A 10,300-nucleotide genomic window follows, 5' to 3' on the forward strand; every position below is an offset into this window, starting at 1 on the left:
TGTACAATAATCCCAAAATGATCTAAAACATAAAGTGCGGAATAAAACAAAATAAAGTAGTAGCGATGAGAAATAAAAATCTGAAAATTCACCACATGAATGCAAACACCGGTCACGAGCGGTGACCTCCCCACACTTTAGAATTAAGCATCGTCCTCGATGCTACTACTGAAGCTCAGAATGGGGGTCAGCAATCGCACCAGGCTGTGGCTCATGCTCAGGCTCGGGCTGTGGAACTGGAGGTGGCACTGGCTGTGGCTCAGGAATGTCATGCTGGACCTCAGGAGGCTGCTGGACCTCAGCGGTGGTCTGTGTCTCTGGTGGTGCCTCCTGATGTACCGGCTCCTCAGTATGCTCCTCCTCCTGGTCTTGCTCGTCAAAGGCGGGAGAATCTAGGAGTGGAGGAAGCTCAATGCCCTGTGATGTAAACACCTGGTCTAGGCGATCAAGACGTCGCATGACATGACGCTCAAAGCACACCATGAAGCGGAGCATGTGCTGCACCAACAGATAAGTCGGCTCAGGTACTGGTGGTGGTGGTGGTAAGGATGCTACTGCTGTGGAGGAAGAAGGTCTGGCTGCCTCAACTGCCGCTCTAGCCCGAGAGCGACGTCTGGTCGAGGGCTTCTCGTGCACCCATCCACCCCATGGAATAGTAACTTCCTTTTCATCATCATCTGGGGGTGGTGGTGTCGCGTCATCGTCCTCCCACTGGATATCAGCCAGCTCAGCTAAGCTGGTAACCAGCGTAGGAAACGGTAGCAAGCCGCGGATATGAGCTCTCCACATGCTATGCCTAATCAGCCGTGGGAAATACACCCCTTCTATGACACACCCAATCAGAGTCAGCATATCCATCGGGATCTCTAAGAAGTGAGTGGTAGGCAGGACGTAGTGGGCGAAGATCTGCTGCTAGGTCCTAGCCTCTTTAGATAGATATGCAGATAGCATCCCCTTGGGCTTCTTGTTGTTCGCATCCATCACCCAGGGAGCATCTGGTGTAGCAATCACGCGCTTAAGCGCCTCATAGTCAAAGGTCATGGAAAGGATAGCCACATCTGCCTGCTGATAGGCACAAGTCTCAGGAGTACCAACTCTGCAAAGCAGTGCATCCGCTATAGCCTCTTCAGTGATCATAATTTCTCTACCCCTTACGTGCACTGATTCCAAGTTCACTCGGAAGAAGTTACAGTAAAACTCTTTAACCCACGAAACGTTAAATCCAATCCCAACTCTGAAATACGGGCGTTTATGGCATGCCTCACGTCATTGGGAAGATTCAGCTTCTTCTCAATGTTCAGATTTTTCTTTGTATAACAGGAGAAGCGTAGCTCGCAGTAGAGGTTGGGGAATTTGATTGAATCAGTGGATGGAAGTGACTGATTTTCTATATCTTCATCATTCAGCAGGTTCTTTGCATAGTTAGCATACAGTGAGGGGGTAGAGGTCTTGGAGCGCTTCCTCTTTTTGGAAGTGGTGGCTATGGCTTTTTCTTTATCCGACATCCTGAAAAACAGTGATAATATAATATAAGCAGATAGCCAATGAAACATAAAGCACTCAGAGCAAAGCAAACTCATGAAGCGAAAGAAGAAATGAGATTTCTTGGAATGCAAGCAAACAGAATTCAGAATTTAAACCAAGCTTCAAACCAAGAATTCAAGCCATATTTTGCACATTGTTTGTTCATTGAGCTTAGAAAGCACCATATCTAAAAGAATGATATAAAGAGTTAAGTTGAAAACCAAAAGAAGTCAGGCGGTTAAACAGGTTAAAGTCAGAAATCAGTTTGAAAATTAGTGATATGGCGATTACTGACTCAACTCGAAAGAAATGTACAAACAGGGGTGCAAGCATATTCACAATCATGAATTGCAACAAGTCATTGATGATGAAATATGATGCAGCTAGAAAGCAGTCAATGTGAAACAAACCATCAATCAATGCAAGGATCACTAGCAATGTTGGTGAAGTTAAAATCTTGAGAGACAAGTAAACCAAGCACATTTAACACCAATTCTAACAATGCACACAAGTCACAAGTTCAAATGTTAATTGGAAATCTCATGGTCTATGTAACTCAATGAGATAACGTACGAATATAACGAACTAGTTGGTCACATAGATGAGAGCAGTCAAACTTGTGTGGTTACGCAAAAGAGGCGCAAGAATTCAAAGGAGTTTCAGGTTATAGTTGAATTAAAAACTTACTCGACTACGCAATGCATATATGCTAGTTAGCATTGCGAGCAAGCAGAGAATATTAGAAACATGACCAACAACCTGTAAACATGCCCTTGAGGATTTCCAAAACCCTTTTAGCAACAAAGTTCCAATTGACACAGAAATCATCAACTAGAAGCTTGTTAACCAATTAAAACGTTGTTAATTCAAGGAACATGGTTAGGCAAATACGGAGGCATTTCAGCAGCAAATTGGCCAATTCCCAAATTTAAACAATTAAATCAATTCTCACATGAATTCAGTAATAATTACAGACAAAAGCCAAATGTGAATTCATAAGAAGAGGGCATGTAAGCCAACAAGCAGCACAAACAGCAGTAGACAGTATGGGTTGACTCAGCCAGCAAGCATTCTTCCTCGAAACAATGATAAAAGAAAATCATGGCTTACAATACAGCACCACATATCACTTGAGCGCAGAACAAATCAGAAATAGAGCAATACCACAGAGCAGCAAAAGTTCAAACAAACCTAAATCCACTACTCAGCCTAGATTCGCTAACCACCTAAATTAAACTAAACTAACTAACTAAACTAATCCTAATTAAGCTAAATGAATTACAGTAAGCAGTAAAAGAATGAGGGACAGGGGAAGCAAGAACCTGGGGGCAGAGGCTGAACGGGGGAAAGGGAAGGTGAAGTGGGGTGGTGGCTCGTCGTGACAGTTGAGTTCGCGCCGGTGACAATGGCGGTCGCGGTGGCGCTGGGGATGGCGCAAAGGCTTGCTGTCGAGAGAGGGAGAGAGCTGAGACAGAGAGGAGGGGGCAGAGGCGTGAGAGAGCAAGAGAGAGATGAGGGTGTGCACGGCGATGGCAGCGGTGGTCTCGGTCGCTCGCCGGAGTTCTGGTGGTTGATGAACAAAGAGGAGAAGTGGTGGTGGGAGAGAAATGTAACGTTGGGGACGAAAGAGGGGCTTTGCGCGAATGCGCTAGGGCTTCGCGTCCCTGGTTAAATGGGTTTTTTTGAATTCACGCGGGCGCGCACCTTGTGCGTCCGCGTGGGTGATGAAAATAGGGAGATGGCGTGGAAGCTCCACATGCGCCTACGTGTATATGGGCGAGTTAAGGGTTGGCACGGTCGCGTACGGTGCGCGTCCGCGTGGGTATGCTGGGCCAGAGGCACAAAAAAGGCCCAGAGTTGGCACAACTCTCGGGTCCTTTGGCCTGAGTGATGCGAAAATACATCGACGCGCGCGCGCACCTTGCGCGTTCGCGTGGATGGTATGAGCCTATGGAATGGGCGCGGGGGCGTGAAGTACGCCAACGCGTGTATGAAGGAACAGGGGGCGGCGCGGATGCGTACAGCGTGCGTCCGCGAGGGTTGAGACGCAGAGTTGGCCCAAAAGTGGCACAACTCTCTGGTCTTTGGCCCAGATAGCCGAAATAGGCAGCCTGCGTGCGCGCGTGCCTTGCGCTTGCGCGTAGGTTGGTTTTTGGTTTTTTTTTTATAAAAAGAGCATCAAAAGACCTCCAAAATTCTCCATCCTTCTTCAAGACTCTAAACTGGCTAAGATGCACTTTTAAGCACATTTTGAAACATAGGGGACTTTTCAAACATCTTGAGAAAACTTGCAATTCAAGCAAAAACTCAATTTAAAGATTCATGCCCTATCACAGCATAGAATGCATAGACAACTTAGCAAGTAAAGAAGAACATACCAAGAAATAAAGACTCTATACAATGGAACTCAATTCATTCATTCATTATATCTTCAAGAGAATGGAAAGAGTTTACCATGGTGGGGTGTCTCCAACCAAGCACTTTTAGTTTAAGTCCTTAAGTTGGACATCGGGGGGGCTTCTTATCAAAGTGGCTTATGCTTGTATCCATCATTGAATCTCCAAGAGTGCTTGTCTTTCAATCGGTTGTCAGATGTTCCAACTTTCTTCCTTAAGCTTTGGTGAGGTCCTTTCCAAGACATGAGCTCCCAAAATTGACTATCATAGGATAATCCAGGATCCCATATCTTGTCCTCGCACCCATCTTCTAGTTGATTGCCTTGGCTTTGTCCGGGCGACGAAAAAGCAGAATTCTCATGGAAGCACCAAACTACTCTCCTAGACCCATTTACTTGAGCATTACACCAACCCATGCTCTCCAATTTCGAGCTTCCCACCATAATGAGCCTAGATTTAGAATGCCAACCACTAAACATCCTCCTCTTTCGCTTAATTCCACAAAGCGCCCTAAGTTGGCCATCCGTTTCGAGCAAACCATACTCAAGTGGGATAATAAAGCTGAGAGTTAGAAGTTTTACCCACTCAAGCGGAGGATTGGATGACAAATTAGGTGGAGGGGTTCCCAAAGATCTTGATAAAGCATGTTCTACTCCCGTTCATCTTCTTCTAAAGGTTTCCACCACTTGGCGAGATTCTTCAAATTCCTCATCATGCCAAGCTTCTTCAAGTTTACATCCTTCTTCACCAATTTCTTCTATTTCTTCCCCATCACTCTCATCATAGATAGGAGGCAAAGTAAAATCTACCTCATCATCGAATCTAGACGATTTGGGGAAGGACTCTTCAAACTCGAAAGGATCACATGTTGATTCAGAATCATCATAAATAGGAGCGTTTGTTGCTTGGAATACTTCTCCCAGTTCTTCATCTTCAGTAGGCCTTGGAGGGTTCAAGTCTTCCTCAACCTTGCTTCCTAATCCACTAGGGAAAGGTTCAACAAGATCGTCAAGGGGGTTAATCAACATGGGCAAAAAATCACTAGCGATGGAACCCACTTCTTGACCAATTTCCTCCAATTTTTTGTTTACTTCTGCAACATTACTCTTTTCTGCAACATCCCCTCCAAGCTTCTTGGAAGAGAGTTCTTCGATTCGAGATTCCTTTATGTGCTCAACATATCCTAAACATCCATCCACTACTTCCTTTTGTGCACTAATCTCTATCTTCTCTTGTTGTCCTTCTTGCGTCAATTCTCCTTCCTCACCATGGAGCTTTAAATTCACATACTCATTAAACTCATTGCTTGTCTCTCCATATTCAACAATGGGGGTACTCAAAGTGCATGAACTTAGGTGAGATGTTAAGTGATTCACAGTCTCTACCATGCTAGCTATCTTTACTCTTAGCTCCTTAAACTTAGTTTCATCCTCCTCTTGTCGCCTCAAGATGCGAGATTCAAGGTCTCTCAGTTCTGATATGAAGGCTTCGTCGGGAGGTGGTGGTGTTAAAAGAGAGGGTTCATCGGTTAAGAGAAGATTGCTGTAATCGGAAGGTAGTTCATATTGGTAGAGTTCTTGACGTGGTGTATGTGGAATTTGTGGTTCTTGGGAATATTGGTATTGGGATGGTGGTTGTTCCATATATGATTCGAACGGTGGTTAATATGGTATGCATGAATTATGGTCATGTAGAGTGGAATATTGGTTTGAGGCTTGCGAGTATGATGCATAGCCATATTGAGGAACGGGGTCACATGCATATGATGATTGTGGTTGACAACCACAATAAAGGTCATCACACACATTGGACTGGTACACATTAGGATTAGAATTATACCCATAGGAGTTCGTAGGAGGTTGTTGCCATGAAGATTGTTCATAAACTTGAAGTTCCTCCCATCCTTGATTTCCAAATCCTTGATGCATATCCTCATTGGAGCTTCCATCTCCTACAACATAGTTTGAACTACACACATAGCCAAAAGGGTGAGAATTCATAATGAAACAGAAAATAAAGACAAAAGGCAATAAGAAATAAAGAAAATAAAATCCTAACTAGTAAAAACTGGCAAACAAACCAAAGTTCAAGCTATTCACAATATGTACAATAACCAATAACATAGCACCATTAAGCATCCCCGGCAACGGCGCCATTTTTGACGAACGAATTTTCGATGGTTTAGAATTCACAAATGAATGAGTTCTCGTTGTAAAGTATAGTTTCTAAACCAAACAAGAGTCCATTCATGCAAAAATAAAATTGAGTGAGTTGTCACGAATAACAGACCCCAAATAAAAATTAACCAAAGTATTTGGACTCCGGGTCGTCTCCCTAGGATGCAATGGAGTGCATGTGTATTGGCTATGATGGGGTAAAAAGAGAGTGGTTTTGTTTATGAGATGGCAAGAAAGTAAATTGAGCGAGTAAGTAAAGAAAGCAAAATAAGGAACTCTTGACTAAGACTTGGGTACTTGAGGTCACCATCCCAGTTAACAAACCGACTATTGATAATTATGAAAGGCCAACCCATTAAGTCTACTTCTCGAAGCCTTAAGTACGTAACATTTACTCCTAGACCGGAAGTATGTCAAATAGGCCTAATCACATCCACCCATAAGTCCTAACCTATCTACTAATTAGCTTAGTAGTGGGTTAGTGTCAATGAACTTCAAATTGATCACACAGGGTTCTCAAATTACCAAATCCATTACGTCCAAAAACTCAAGATCACTCAAATCCCTTGGCTTAGGCCAAGAGTTGATAAAACTACTCAAGAACTAAAGAGAACATTTCATCGAACACTTGGAGTGCAATAAGAATCAACATCATAAAATGCAAGAATATCAAAGTCTATCACTATTGATTGCAAGAAAAGTGAGATCACAACTCAATTCATCAAGTAGGGAAATATCAACATCAAATTGCATTAAATGTAAACAAATCCAACATGAGTCATCATCACAAAAGAGAGCAAAAAGAGGAATTGGCATAAAAAAAACTAAGAGGGTCAAGATGTAGAATTGAGAAATTATCAAAGAACAAGATGAAACCTAGCATTCAAACATGAAATTGAAATAATCTAACCTAATCCTAACCTAATTCTAGAGAGAAGAGGGAGCTTCTCTCTCTAGAAAACTAACTAAAGGCTCATGTTGGCTAAAACTAATTGCTCCCCCTTTGCTTGGACTTCAATTCTGCATGAAATACACTCAGAAACAAGTTGGATTTGGGCCTGGGCAGCTCAGAAATTGCCCCCCAGCGTTTTGCCTTCAAGTGGGCCACGTGAGGATATCAGCGCGTGCGCGCCTGGTGCGCGTGCACGTCCTTTGGTGAAATCCCAATCCTTGTTTCTCCATGCATTCCCCCTTTGTGTATGCTTTTCTCCTCATTTCTTCCATCCAATACTTGCATTATGGACTTGAAATCACTCACCAAACACATCAAGGCATCGGATGGAATTAAAGTGAAATAAAAATCACCAATTTAGGGCCTAAAAAGCATGTTTTTACACTTAAGCAAAATTCAATGGGGGAATTACAAAATCATGCTATTTCATTGAATAAATGTGAGAAAAAGTGACAAAATTCTCCAAAATAAGCACAAGATATATCACAAAATCGGGGTTTATCAACCTCCCCACACTTAAAAGTTTGCACCGTCCTCGGTGCATCCAAATATGAACAAGGGGGAACGGCGACTTTTCTAGTTGCTACCTTCAGTTGGTAGGTCAACCGTTGCTGCGTGTTCTTCTCCCACTTCCGTTTTTTGCTTATGATGACTCATCCTGAACATAGAAAATAGGAGATAATAAGACAAGTAAATGCACAAGTAAGGAAGCATGGATTGTTGGAATGAGGTAAATCACTAGAATTGAGTGAGTGAATTGGTGTGACAATAATGAAAAATAAGTGTGTGGGTCCTAACTTGCATGCGGTTTAGAACTCACACCCTAGTATTTAAAAATCATATCACAATTATACAAAAGAAAACATGCACTTCACTCATTCTAGTGTGCTTGAGATACTTTAAAAGACTTGTAGGTTAAGTCAACCACACAAGTAGTGAAGAGGCATGAAAGCATTCAAGCAATTAATCAAGCAATTGTGAAATTGGATAATGCATGGACATTGATTGATGTGTAGGTAGACTTAGTGAAAAATATGGTATATGAAACTCACACAACAATCAATGACACATATTAAAGTTGTTGCAACACCTAAGTGGCATAGAGGTGAAACACACGGATGCTATGGAACTTAGGGCAAAGAAGATAGAAGTGGAATTCAATCACATAGCAAGCATGGCCCACAAAGCTTTACAAAGCTCAAAAATATGTCACTAGGTAAGCTTTGATCCAATTTCACAATTCCACAATCTCAATGCATGAAATAGGTGATGGTCACTTAGAACAAGCATCCTAAAAAATGCATTGACAATATACAATTGCCTAACAATGGATGATGAATGCATGGTGGCCAAAACATGAAATTCAAAGAGGTAAGATGCATGAAGGTAATGTAATAAGTACTTGGTATTCAAAAGTGTTAAACATGAAAAATTCTAAACCAAGTAATAAATTGCAACCTCAACAAAGGAATCCAACAATGACAATAACGACAATGATGTTAAACTAACATCCCATTAGTAATAAACAGCAGTAAATGGTAAACAAGATTAGTAATCCAACACTTATAATGGAAAACAAAAATTAAACTAACTAACTAACTAAAAGAAATGGTGTTATATGATGTTTGGTAGTGTCGGATGATGATTGAAGGGTGGAAAGAGAAGAGAAGAAGGAAAGAAATGGAAAGAGGAGAAGAAAAGAAGGTGAGTGAAACAGGGCAATCCACGCGTGCGCGTCATGTGTGCGTAAGCGTGGATTGATGAAAATGGAAGCGACGCGTACGCGTACAGCGCGCGTACGCGTGCATGGCAAAGCAGAGAGTCGACGCGGACGCGCAAGGTACGTGTTCGCGTGCCCTGGGGCACAAAGTTGGCACACTTCAGGCACAACTCTCGGGTGAATGTATGGGAAGTGGAAAAACTCAATCCACATGTACGCGTACATGGCACGTCTGCGTGGATGGCCGAAAGTGCTTGATTCACGCGTACGGGTAAAGTGCGCGTGCGCGTGGGTGGTGCTCTGTTTTTTCAAAATTTTTCTATGTTTTTGCACCAAACCAAGCATTCCAAACCTCCAAACAACTACCAAAACATCATAAAACCTTATTTAACCTACTAGACTCCCAGATAAACTCAACTAAGCAATCAAAACATGAAATTGAACCTAAATTACCAACATTTACAAAGAGGAAAAGGGAAAGATGTTACCATGGTGGGGTGTCTCCCACCTAGCACTTTTGTTTATTGTCCTTAAGTTGGACTTATGGGGAGCTCTTCATCAAGGTGGCTTGTGCTTGAATCCATCCTTGAACATCCACCAATGCTTGGATTTCCATTGTGCTTCATCATTCAAAGTTAGTAACTCCAAGCTTTGATGGAGTTCTTCACAAACCATAGGCTCCCAAAGTTGATCTTCTTTGTGCGATCCGGGATCCCACACTTTGTTTTCACACCCGTCCTTGAGTTGATCATGGTAGTTTCCTCCGGGTGGCAAGAGAGATGAATTCTCATGGAAGCACCAAACTATCCTCCTAGACCCATCCAATTGAGCACTAGTCCAACCTTTACTCCTTGAAGCTTCAACCATAATGAGCCTAGACTTACAATGCCAACCACGAAACATCTTTCTTTTACGCTTCATCCCACAAAGCATCCTAAGTTGACCATCCGTTTTAAGCAAGCCATATTCGAGTGGGATAATAAAGGTAATAGAAATGAATTTTACCCACTCAAATGTAGGAGTAGATGGTAACCTAGGCAAAGAAGCTCCTAAGGATCTTGACAAAGCGTATTCAATTCCCATCCTCCTTTTTTTAAGGATCTCCACCTCTTCACAAGTTTTCTCAAATGTGATCCTTTGTTCAACAATATTATCTAAGCCTTTTCCCTTACTCAAGTCATAATTGGGAGGGTGAGAAAAATTTACTTCCACAATGCTTTCAAACCCAACGGGAGAAGGTTCTTCATGCTCAAAGGATTTTTCACCACTAAGACTTGACGCTTGATCTTCATTACCAAGGGGACTCAATTCTTGCTCTATCCCATCCAATTCTTCATAAGGGATATGCCTTGGAGGTTGTGCACATTCCTCCTTAGCATCAAATTCAATCATCTTGGAGGGGTTTTCTCCAATCCTAGACTCCCAAGGTGGTTCCGCATCTCCTAAGTCTTCAACCACTTCTTCTTCTTGTTCAATAATCTCTACCTCCTCCTCTTGTTGCATTTCTTGCTTTAACTCCTCTTCTTCACCT

This window comes from Arachis hypogaea, chromosome 18 (assembly GCF_003086295.3).
Source record: "Arachis hypogaea cultivar Tifrunner chromosome 18, arahy.Tifrunner.gnm2.J5K5, whole genome shotgun sequence".
In the NCBI taxonomy this organism is placed as follows: domain Eukaryota; kingdom Viridiplantae; phylum Streptophyta; class Magnoliopsida; order Fabales; family Fabaceae; genus Arachis; species Arachis hypogaea.